General features: G+C 47.3%; 1 pseudogene; it reads right to left on the bottom strand.

Moving 5' to 3' along the window:
* Nucleotides 1-8,502: 8,502 nt before the first annotated feature.
* Nucleotides 8,503-8,621, bottom strand: LOC112473413 (annotated as a pseudogene).
* Nucleotides 8,622-10,739: the final 2,118 nt, after the last annotated feature.

Here is a 10,739-nt window from a genome sequence, read left to right as displayed (position 1 = left end):
CTGCTAGGATTTTGATTGGGATTGCATCGAATCTATACATTGATTTGGGGAGTGTGGACCAAAAAAGGGGCCACATACTAAACCAATAAGCTCAGGGGAAGCCTGCATGGTGGACCTTACAAACTCAGAGACCAAAAGGAACCACATACGATGATCTGAACTAAAAATGGATCATGGCATGTAGTTAGAGCCTGGGCATGTAGCTTCCTCAACAAAAGTCAGTCTTTACCTTAAGTAAGCCTATTGTCTTTTGCATCTCGGATAACATACCCTTGAAACATTGGAGTACTCTCCTTTTTCCGGACCCCTCAGGGCACACCCACTGCACCAGAGCAGGAGACCACAGAACCTCTCTCTCCTTGCTATCTTGTTCCTTGAATACCATCTCTATGTGCTATAAATGTTAATTATTAACTATCCCATACCCACCAATATAAACAAAGTATGTGTTTCTCTATTTTACTTTTTATCCATTCCTAAAGATTTCCGCACTTTGCTTTTTCCTACCCCCTTAATCTACCACCAATGGATTTCATGTAACCTTCTTTACAGCTCCTCCTTTGCTTCTCATGTATAAAATGAGCAATAAAACTGCCATTCTCTGGAGCATTTTCTCAATTTGTTGAGATTTTACTTCCCCACAATTGTCATCATTTTGGCTTAAATAAACTCATAAAAATTCTCTACAGGTTTGGACTTTTCTTACACCTGCAGGAGGATTAATATCTTTATAATATTGAGTCTTCCAATCCATGAACATGCTATATTCCTCCATTAATTTAGGTATTTTAAAGTCTCTCTCAGTGTTTTGTAGTTTTCTGTGTTATTGAGTGATCTTGCACTTTTTTGGTTAGATTTATTTCTAGGTATGTGTTTAATACTTTTATGGTATATAAATGGTGTCGTCTTTCTAATTTCTTTTCCTAATTGTGCACTGGTAATACAGTGAAGAACATTTGATTTCTTGTACTGATCTTGTATCTAGTGACCTTGCTAAATTCACTTATTTATTCTAATAGTTTGTATATTTGGGCTTTTTTGTTTTTTTTTCTGTGCAACATTATGTCATCTAAAGATTGGCAGTTGTATTTCTTTCTTTATACTTCTCTTAACTTTTTTTCTTGTCTTATTGCCCTGTCTGGTACTTCAGTGTAGTGATGGAAAGAAGTGACAGTGAGATCCTTGTCTGGTTCCTGATCTCAGTAGAAAAGCTTTCAGTATTTCACCATTAAGCTTGACATTGGCTCTGTGTGTGTGTGTGTGTGTGTGTGTGTGTGTGTGTGCGTGTGCATGTAGATACTCCACATCATATTACTTTTTTGGACACACTTTTCTGATAAGAGAATGATCTGGGGACCACTGGGGGGCAGGGAGCCCCTGGGTGTGGCCTGCTCCCCACTCAAAAAACAAAACAGACTTGTCTGCAAAGGGAGAACATCTCCATGATGAGTCCCCTCCAGTCCTCCATCAAAACCTGGTCAAAACTTCAGTGTAGTCTAAAGGATCACTGGGTGTTTCCCTTTGGCTCTGGAATATGAGGCCGTCAGGACATTTCTACATTCCTCAGGGAAGCTGAGGCTCAGAGCAGGGTAGTAGCTAGCCTCAAGTCACACAGCATGTTACTGGCAGAGTCAGAATTAGAACTCGAGTTTCCTGGATCCTACCCACTCTGCAGCCACTGCTCTGTGGTCAAGATTTGAGAGGTGGTCAGAGGACAAAGGGATGAGTGTAAGTATTTCCGGAACAAGACAACTTTGCCCAAGTACTGGCCCCAATACCCACAGATGCTATGTAAATTGGATGGGCAGGCAGCCCCTCCCTCAGCAAGAGAGGAAAGGGGCTCAGAGCTGGTGGACGTGGGAAGCAGGTGAACAAGCTGACTCTCACTTCTAGTCCTGTGCCATTTAGAAAAAGGCTTTGAGGAACTTTTTCTAGGTAGGTCCCAGACCATCAGCCTGTAAGGGCCTTAGAGGTCAAGAACTTGGACCCCAGGACCCCAGGGCTCCAAAGGGTGGGAGGAGCCATGGCCAGAGAAGGCAAGTGCTGGACCCAAGACACACAGGGAGGTGGTGCCGAGCTGGGGCCAGACCAAACCCAGAGTTCTTGGATGCTTAGAATAGAGACAAAGTCCCAGTGGAGAACCCTGGCCTGGTCTCCCCACTTCCTACAACTAACTCTGGGGATGACAGAGAGGAGAGAGCTAAGAGAGAGAGGAGAAAATGGAGGGAAAGGAAGAACAGAACAGGCCAGAAAAGAAAAGAGTAAGAAGTTAGACATGAGTCCAAGGTGCAAGGGCCTGGGAGGCCCATGGAGGGAACCTGAGCCTGTGGTCCGAGGTCCTGGCCAGGGTCGAGAGAAAGGAGCAAACTGAGATGCAAGTTATCCAGTCAAGCAGCAGTCTCCTCTGCTGGCTACCCCCTCCCCCACCCATGGGGAATGTTCGGAATGTGATGAGCTGATAAGACTGGGTCTCCCACTCCACCTGGCATGGAGCACTGGGGGTGGGGTGCTTTGCCACCCTCATCTATCAGAGGGGATTTTCTTGGGGATGAGGAAGTTTTCAACAGATATATCCTAATGGAAGACTATATAGAAGGTCCGAGGGGAGGGAGCCCCTCACGCAGGGCAAATGGGCCAGCTGCCAAGGCCATGGGCATGGCCAGATGCTTTCCAGCTGAGCTGCGCCGTGAGTCAGAAGGCATGAGGCCTGGGTTGAGAGAGGATGTTCCTAGTTGCCAGGGAAGCTGGGGCAAAAGAGGGGAGAGGGAAACAAGGCAGAGCAGTGGCTGGCACCCTTCCAGAGGGACAGGGCTCCGTGGCTGCTGGCCAAGGAAGATATCTGGGGACCCTGTACAAAGAGCAACCCCAGCGGGTGCTGCCCCACCCCTGCTGGGTCCTGAACCCCAATGCAATGCATAAGAAACAGACTGAGGCTCCTGCGGTCCTCACTGAGGTGGGCCCACGGGGTCCTCCAATTCAATTCAGCGCAGTTACTTGGGCACGTGGACACTCTCAGGTGTGTTCTTAGCATCCAGGTTTACCCCTGCCTGCCCTGCCTTCCTGTGGCTCCATGGGGCCATCTTCACTGAATGTTTCAGCCCACATTTGTTGAGACCTACTATGTGCCAGGCACTGTGCCAGGTCCTGGGGCTTTGATGATACACAAGGTGGGGTCTCTTCCCTCCTCAGGTAATACCTCAGGTGGAGATGGAGTAAAGAGCTAAGACATGGATGCTTCCAGCACATGGGAGACATGCTCTGGCAGTGAACACTGGCACTGGGGCCCAGAGGAGATGGGGTTGGGGTGGGAGGAAATTTGAGGAGGGCAGAAAAGGTACCGCAGCCCCAGGGTCCCTGGGACCTGGGACCGGGGACCTGAGTCTACTCCAGACACCCACTTTCTGCTCTCTGGATAGACATTTCTGAGACAGGCTGCCAGAACAGAGCAGAGGTGAGGGAGGAAGAGAGGAAGGTGTAGGGGGGAGGGGGGAGCGGAGACTGGCGGTTTGAGGTTGGGCCTGTCTGGAGAAGGAACAGAGATGGAGAAAACCTCAGCCCCAGGGACTGCTGTGTGGCTACACCTGAGACCTGCTGCGGGCGTCCTGGAAGGTAATGGGAGGTAATCCAAACCTCGCTCAGGGCCCACTGCCCATTGGCTCTCACTGCAGAAGAAAGGGCAAGGGGCACCATTCCACGTGACTGCAGTGGGAACAGACCCAGGCAGCAGTCCAGCCCCACAGACATGGGGGTACTGTTAGGGACCCCGGCCTGAGCATATGACCAGCTGCTGAGTGGAGAGGAGTTGTGCTAGGGGCCTAGAACAGAGACCTTATATTGGCTACTCTTGCTTCCTCCTCACGCCCAGCACAAGGCCTGCTGGTGCATAGAAGGAGTCCAAAGTGCCTGGGGAATAAAAACCATGAATGAATAAATGATGGATGAGTAAACAAATTCATCAGCCAATCTGATTTCCCAGCAGCCAGAGTTCCCATCCATTTAAAAATGGGAAGGCCTGCCACCTGGTGGCAATTGAGATAACTGCAGTCCATGGTCAGGGTCCAGCATGGCCCTTCTCCCCATGGCCAATCTCTTGGGATTGTAGCTATAAAGACTGATCCAGGGGCCACCTTGGTCCTCCTCCTACCTCCAGGCCATACCAACTTATTTTCCAGCACAAACAGGCAGATTTCTCTTATTTTTTAAAACCTCCAAGAACAGAGATTCCTCCCTCATCTTTGCTCCTTGGAAAATCCTACCTGAGGTCTCACCTTTATGTTTGCCTCCTATTTGTTCTTGTCCTCAAGGCAGACAGAGAATGAGAGGGTTCCCCTCCCCTCACTCAGAGAGGAAAGTCAGCCTGAGGAAGGGCCAGGAATTCTATCTGTCTATCTGCCTGGCTCTTCCCCACTTCAAAATACATTATATTACTTGGTTTGTTCCAGGATGGGTCATTTGCACCTGCTTCTCCGTGCATCTGAAGAAACCTGACCTCTTTCTCCTCAGAGGAGGAGAGCAGATTCCAAGTGGCTCTGATGGGCCTGGAAAGCCCTACTGGTCATTAAGGGCTCTAAGCCACACTCTGCCATTCACTCTACAGAGCAGGATGCTGTGGGGACCCGCAAGGGCCTGCAGTGAGCTCAGCAGCTTTAATACAGGGAAATGCCTGGCCTGGAGACTGGAGACATCACTATGTGACTTTGGGAAGGTTGTGATCTCTCTCTGGGCCTCATTTTCCCCATCTATATAATCAGGGATACCTCTGGCTCTGACATCCTGTGGCTCTGCCTCTCCATGCCTGACTGATGTTTATAGCCCTTCTTCCTCCCTTAGGCCCAGTTTTTTTAGCTGCCTCTACCCAATCTACCTTTGTCCTACTCTTCATCCTCCAGGCCAGCTGCAAAACAAATGATGACTTCTCAAATGTCCCCTCCTTTCTGTCCCTTGGTCTCCAAGGACAGGAAGGAATTTGCACCTAAAGAAGTGTTCCAGGTATGGTGAAATCATTTGCTGCCTGCCCTTTCCTCCTTAGTCACAAAACCCAATTTTTATTCAGAACAGCAAGGATCTCTGGAGCCCTCGAAGGAAGCCCATGAGTGACCACAAACCTTTCCCATAGCAGCAGGTGCTAGGCTAATCTCATGTCACTCTCTTCCCCTGCGCCAGCCTCCTAGCTGAGGACCTTTGCCCACAAAGCCACTCGAAGGGCCCTTGATAGGGCCCTGGGAGAACACCAGTGTGTTTTCCAGGTGCTGTCGCTCAGTGCTTCCCAAACTGCCAGTCCTTGGGGTGCCAGGGCAGTGCTCAGTTTAGACATGTGGGCCCCACAGAAGCTGCATCTGGGCTCAGAGGCTCAAGTCTCTCACATAAATGATTATGCCTAACCACAGGAACTCAGACTCAGGCCATGGGCTGGGCACAGGCGGTCCTTAGCTATTTGTCTTCTCTCCTCCCCACTTCCAACCAAGAAACGAAATCTCCCATGCCTTTCTATGTCTGCCTTTCCCTGGTTTTCTAAGGAGGCAATGAACCCCCTCCAAGTGCCCACCTTCTTGGGGACCAGCACTGCTGGTTGACATCCTGTGCATCTGCCAGGGTAGAGATCAGGAGGGCGAGCCCCTGGGGGAAAGTCCTCAGAGAACCTAGCCACAAACAAGAGAGGCAGGGGCTGACAAGAGCGGAATAATGTGGGTAAACATGTTTTGCAAACTAAATGTTTCTTATCAGCTAAGGAAGTGCTATTCATAACAAGTATCTGCTTTTTGTTCCTTTGTCGGAAGGGCTGGTCTCTGCGCCAATGCGGGAGTGAGGGAGGGTGGTGGCTGGGCTGGAGGAGGCTGGATTGAGATCCACAGGTAGCTGTGAGCCTGAAAGAGAAGATGAGGCACAGGAGAGTGTGGAGCATCCAGGGAAGGGGCGGGAGGGTAAGACTGGGGATGGAGGGAAGGGCCATGGGGGGCAGGGCTGAGAAGGGAAACTGGTTAGAACAAAAAGCAAGAGGTTTTTCACTGGAGATGAACGGGGGCGGGGCATGGAACTGGACCCAAGCGCTAGGGGGAAGTTCATTCTGTAGTTCACAAGTTGGCAAGCTACAGTCCACAAGCTAAATCCAGCCTGCCCCTGATTTTGTAAATACAATTTTATTTATGTATTGTCTACAGCTGCTTTCCTGTTGTAACAGAGACCAGATGGCCTGCAACGGCAAAAATATTTTCTATCTGTCCCTTTACAAAGTTCACCAACCTCTGCTGTAACTGGTCCACGAATTCACACATTGAACAATTGATGAGCACCTACTATGTGCCAACCCTGTGATAAACTCTGGCTAGAGTCACTGAGAAAAGGATGTCATCCCTGCCTCTGGGCACTCACAGCCTAGAGAGAAAGACGAGTAAGTAGAGACCACCTGTCTAAGCTTTACTACAGGAAGTCAAATTGCTGTAAAATACAATAGTGGACACATCATCAAATGCACCATGGAAAAAAGGAATGAATGAATACAAGGGCATGGAAGATAGGAATGAGAAAAGCACAGAGAGCTATAGAAGCTCACAGGCAAGGCTTTCAGCTGGCAGATTGGACTGTGTATCACGGAGGGCTGCTTGGAGGTGAGCTTGGTCTCCAAGGACAGGAAGGAGTTCGCACCTAAAGAAGGACAGACACTGAGCTGGGTGTGCTCAAGGCAGGCCCCTAGGGAATGCAAGGCTCTTGCAGGGCTGGGCAGAGCAGCAGGGCCAGGAGCTTTCAGGGCCTAAGTGTTGCTGGCGTGGGCTTGAAGGTGAAGGCGAAAGTGATGGGAAGCAGCAAAGGGCTTCAAGCTGGGGTCCAGCTACAGAGGAGGGACAGGCTGAGGGAAGCCTGCAGCAGGACACCTGCTGCATGTCAGTAGAGGGATGCTGAGGCTTGGGCAGCATAGGGCAGTGAGATGGGGAGGCCAGAAGGATTGAGAGGTATTTGGGAGGTGGGATCAATAACACTTGGGGAATGACTGATATGGGCAAATGAGAGGAGAGTAAATTGAGTGACCGATGGTGCCGTTGCTGAGAAGAGGAGCAGTGAAGGAGAACGTTTAGGGATGAAGATGGCAAGTTCAACTTCCAACAGGTGGAGTGTGAGCCCCTGTGGGACATCCAAGTTAGTGTCCAGAAGATAGCAACCTTCCCAGCTCTGGACTCAGCGGGAGGTTTGTGCTGGAGCTATAGATGTAAAGGCCATAGGAGTGGAAGAACTTGTGCAAGGAAATGTGAGCTGAAAGCAAGAGCGAGATCCCGGGCATCCTGGGATATCCTGGCTGAGTCAGGCACTGAGGGTGGAGCAGGAATCAGACACAATCCTTGTCCTTCAGAAACTTTCTGTCCAACCCGTAAGAGAGACACATCAATAGATCATCTCGATATAATATGGTAAGTGATAAAGTGGATGCATGTTTGTTTGGCTCTAGGGATGTGGCCCAAAACAATTTAGCGGAAAGCACTTTGGCTCCCTGCCCACAGGGTAATGGACAGCTGAGGATGCTTCTGCCTGCACAGCATCTATTCTCTCTTCTGGTAAGAGCACCTCGGTTTCCCTTTAGGGAACCACTTCTCCACTCTTTCAATTTGTGTTTGAGAGACCTGGCTCCTTTGAGAGACCTGGCTCCCTCCAGCCTCCCTCCCACTCTGAGGCAAGCACAGGACCCAGGCTTGGCCATTCCCTTTGGACGCAGCAAGTAGTTAAGGGCATCTGCAGAGACTCACTCCCAGCACTGAGTCTGGGGAAGTGCTTTCCTAGCTGGAACTGCTGGGTGAGGATCATGTAAGCACAGGCTGGGAGAGGGAATCACGGAAAGCTGAGCAACACGGTGGACCTGTTGATGTCATTTGAACTCTGCGAGGTGAGCTCCAGGGGGGAGGGTGCCCTGTCTTTCATTAGGCAGCAAAGCTTCTTACTCATTGTGACCAACTTTTTAGAGGGCCAATCTGGGACACGGCCACACCAGACACACACACACACACACACACACACACACACACGCACTTATGCTTGCACAAATAATATCCTATATAACATATATGTTTTATAACTTTAACATAAAAATATGAAAATAAGTACTTATTTGAAATTTTATGTTATTCTCTATTATTTACTTTTCTGACCCATAAATATTGCTATTTAAACAAAACAATAAGATTAGTTAAAAGAGGCAATTACTACTGATGGATAGTAAGGCCAATTAAATAAGTAATATATGTGAGGGAAAATACAATATTTTTATAACATCTCTTTTTGTCTTCTGATATTTTATAAATTTCTTTTAACTCTTTTTTCTTCTGGTTTTATTGAAATATAAAAGACAATTAGTTGCCCATATTTACATTGTACGATTCAATGAGTTTTTTCAGTTATAGTTGGCATACAATAATACATTAGTTTCAGTTGTACAGCATCCTGATTAGAGATCTATATAACTCACACTCCGTGTCTATTTTGTATCTATCCATTTGTATTTCTTTTTTTTTTTTTTTAAGCCTACAGCACCTGGTCTTCCTAGGTGGTCTCCCATCCAAGTACTAACCAGGCCCGACTCTGCTTAGCTTCCGAGATCATACGAAATCGAGCTTGTCCAGGGTGGCATGGCCGTAGACCTCCATTTGTATTTCTTAATCTTTTTGTCCTTTTTCGCCATCCCTTCGACACCCCTCCCATCTAGTGGCCCTCAAAATATTCTCTGTATCTATGAGTTTATTTTCTTTGTTGTTGTTTATTTTGTTCTTTAGATTCCATATGTATGTGAAATCGTGTGATATTTATCTTTCTCTATCTGACTTATTTCATTTAGTGCAATACCCTCTAGGTCCATCAAGGCAATATCTTTTTTCATTCCCTTCCTTTTAGTCTGTGTGTGTCTTTTAATCTGAAGTGAGTCTCTTGTAGGCAGCATATGTAGGGGTCTTGTTTTCTTGTCCATTCAGCCACTCTATCTTTTGATTGGAGCATTTAATTCTTTTCCATTTGAGGTACTTGTTGATAGGAATGTAATTATTATCATTATTTATTCGTTTTTGATACATGTTTTTCCTTCTTAAAGAAGTTCCTCCAATGTTTCCTGTAATATTGGCTTAATGTTGATAAACTCCTTTAGCTTATTTTTGTCTGGGAAGCTCTTTATCTGTCCTTCGACTAAATGATAGCTTTGCTGGATAAAGTATACTTGGTTGTAGATCCTGGGTTTTCATCACATTGACTATTTTGTGCCAAGCCCTTCTGTCCTGCATAGCTTCTTTTGAGAAATCACTCTCTTTGTATTTAACCTTTGGCATTTTAATTATGATGTGTCTTGATGTGGGCCTCTTTGGGTTCATCTTTTTTGAGACTCTCTGAGCTTCCTGGGGTTGTATGGAAGTTAGAGAAGTTTTCCACCATTATTTCTTCAAATAGCTCTTCAAGTTATTTTCCTTCAGGTACCCCCAGGACATGGATATTTTTACATTTAATTGTGTCTCATAGGCTCCTTAAATTATTATTATAGTCTTCGCTTCTTTTTTCTTGCTGTTCTGATTGAGTGTCCTTGGCTTTCCCATCCTCTATATCAGTGGTTTGATCCTCTTCTTTATCCACTCTCTTTATTCCCTCTAATATACTCTCCATCTCAGATGTGTTCTTCATTTATGACTAGTTCTCTTTTATAATTTCCATTTCCATTTTTATGTTTTTTTTTATCTCTTGTTAAAATTCTCACTGAATTCATCTACACATCTCTTAATTTCATTGAGCAACTTTATAACCAGCATTTTTGAACTCTGCATCTGTTAGATTTCTTGACTCTATTATTTCTGGATCTCTGTTCTGTTCGCTCATGCTTCTTTATCTTCCTATTTTGGCTCCCTTTCTTTGTCTGTTTCTATGTACTAAGTAAAGCTTCTAAATCTCCTGGCCTTATTAGCGTGGCTTTCTGTAGTAGGTGTCCAGTGACACAGTCCTGAGAGAGGTTCTGCTGCAGGCCAAGTTTAGCCCCTGCCTGTGTCCCTCTGGGACCACCTGTTAAGATTCAGCAAGCAATCCACAGATGCTGTGGTTATAGCTCCCTTAAGAAACCACACCAAAAACCGAGGCCAGCTGTCACTGGTGTGAGTCTTGGCGCTGCTCAGCAAAGAGCACTGGACTCACCAAGGACACAACTGGATGTGGCTTGAGTGGGGCTGCGAGTTGGAAGAGGCAGAGTTTCAGGGAATATTCTGGGCAAAGCAACCTCTGTTATCCAGTTTGATGACGTCTCAGTTATGGAGGCGCTGCGTCCACACACTGGGAATGGGGGAGGGTTCGACAGAGGACCAGCCAGCACTTCTGCCTGAGAGAGAGCCTCACCTCTGGCCCTCACTCCAACAACTTAGTATCCCCCTATAAGTCCCTGGTGCCCTCGCACAGTCGACTCGGTGCTGGTGCTCAGAGCGAGCAGGACCATCTCCGTGAAAGTCCGCTGGCGGGCACAGCCCTTTTAAGAGGCATCTGCCACTGCCATAGCCTCTGTTCCACTCAGCCACTAGGGACTGGGCAGCTTCGCGTCTTTGCTGCATCCTACCTTGATTAATTATTTCTCTCCCCAGTTGTAGTGCTTCTGTTCATCTAGATCCCAGGCGACTTTTCTTGCTGTTTGCTCCGTGTTTCTGTCACAGCTTTGATTTGGTCACAAGAGGGATAAACAAAGCCTCTATCATCTACGCTATTTTTCTCCACCAACCTCTCCCTCCATGTCTTTTTGTAGC

The sequence above is a fragment of the Pteropus alecto genome, unplaced genomic scaffold (genome assembly GCF_000325575.1).
Source record: "Pteropus alecto unplaced genomic scaffold, ASM32557v1 scaffold98, whole genome shotgun sequence".
Lineage (NCBI taxonomy): Eukaryota > Metazoa > Chordata > Mammalia > Chiroptera > Pteropodidae > Pteropus > Pteropus alecto.
This window is presented reverse-complemented; position numbering and strand designations above follow the sequence as displayed.